This window comes from Hibiscus syriacus, unplaced genomic scaffold (genome assembly GCF_006381635.1).
Source record: "Hibiscus syriacus cultivar Baekdansim isolate YM2019G1 unplaced genomic scaffold, ASM638163v2 tig00110797_pilon, whole genome shotgun sequence".
Lineage (NCBI taxonomy): Eukaryota > Viridiplantae > Streptophyta > Magnoliopsida > Malvales > Malvaceae > Hibiscus > Hibiscus syriacus.
In genome coordinates this window covers 62,196-63,952 of record NW_024062867.1, presented here as the reverse complement: position 1 = coordinate 63,952, position 1,757 = coordinate 62,196, and the positions used below count along the sequence as shown (strand labels likewise).

The window sequence follows — 1,757 nt, the reverse complement described above, 5'->3', positions numbered from 1 at the left end:
GTTGATGTTTACTTGAATTTTTCATTTTTTTATATGCTTTGGTTCCCTGGTAATTTGGCAGATTATTTGCGATAAAAACTAGTAGAAGCCAAATGCAGGCTTGTAACGGAGCTTCAATGATAGGTTCTTTGCAACAGCCTATAAGGATCAAAGTCGATAGACCGACATTCCATTTAAAGGGTCTGGTTATTCTGGATTAAGCTTAACTCTGTAAAGCCCTGTAGAGCTCAACTTGAAAGTATCTTAGTTACTGGGAGGTCTCCCTTTTCGGACACTGCCCCTGTGCTCGAAACCGGCTTTGTGGACCATGGCCTCAATGAAGCTGATCCTGACGTTCAATCTTTATTAATAAGGAGAAGGAGAGGCAGTTCAAAAGCCTTGAGCTCATTGCCTCAGAGAACTTTACGTCCCGAGCAGTAATGGAGGCAGTTGGTTCATGTCTCACAAACAAGTATTCTGAAGGACTACCTGGTAAAGGGTATATCTAGTTAAGCAGAAATGCAGAATGCATAGAGATTTAGTATTTGTGATTTTAGATTTTATTGTTTGTAGCGAATTATCTTATTGTTTATTGCAGGTACTACGGGGGCAATGAGTACACCGACGACTTGAAACACTTTGCCAAAAGAGGCTTTGGCAGCATTTCATCTGGATGAAAATAAGTGGGGCGTTAATGTTCAACTCTTGTCAGGTTTATCCTTCTAATTTTGAGGTTTATACAGCAATTCTTAATCCACATGATCGAATAATGGTAAGATACTTCTGTTTTAGCTGTTGTATCTTGGTTCTCTTGTTGGATAGTACCCATATAAATGGTTCTTAATATGATATATAGGGTCTGGACTTGCCTCATGGCGACATTTGTCACAGGGATTCATGACTGCTAAAAGATGAGTATCTGGCACTCTATCTATTTCGAGTCAATGCCTTATCGACTTGATGAATCCACAGGTTATCTATCAATATTGTTACTTAATGTTCGTGATTGGAGGGCTTGTTTGGTGATTAATTCAGTTTGTGGAACAGGCCTTACTGACTATGACATGCTTGAGAAAACAGCTACCCTCTTCCGGCAAACTTATAATTGCTGGTGCTAGTGCATATCCTCGAGATTTTGACTATCCTCGAATGGGAAGTAAGCACTAACGTGCTTTTCTTGTTCTGCTATATTATCCGCTATCACAATATGTATGCATATACATTTTCATTTAGCATATAACTATTGGAATTGGTATCTGTTGGAAGATCGCAGATGTAGTTGGTGCATTTCTGATGAGGATATGGCTCATATAAGTGGACTTGTTGCTTCTTCTGTAGTTGGTGATCCCTTTGAATATTGTGCCATCGTGACAACGACTATGCATAAATTTTGATTTTTGAACTTATTAAATGGTCTCAATAATAAAACAAGTATTATGTTTTTTTAGATATTTCAAATTCGAACAGTTTGCGAGTATAATATATGGATGCGATTGTCAGCCAAAAAAATATAGAGACTAAAAATGTTATTTTAATCTTTTTATATGCGGTTTCATACTTTTTTAAATATTTAAAATGAGATATTGAGTTCTTATATTTTCTTATTTAATTTTTTTTATTTCTACCATTATGTGGTCTTAAGGTTGTTTGTTTGGCTTTGAATGGATTATTCAGCGTTGAATGCTTAACCGTTCAGTATTCATCACGTTTTTTTTCGCACCTCTGAATGTTCAATGCTGACTGATTCAACAAAACGGTGTTGAAATGATTCAATAAAA

At 36.4% G+C, this 1,757-nt stretch overlaps 1 pseudogene; it reads left to right on the top strand.

Moving 5' to 3' along the window:
* Window positions 1-92: 92 nt before the first annotated feature.
* On the top strand, window positions 93-1,373 carry LOC120141378 (annotated as a pseudogene).
* The last annotated feature ends 384 nt before the right edge of the window (window positions 1,374-1,757 follow it).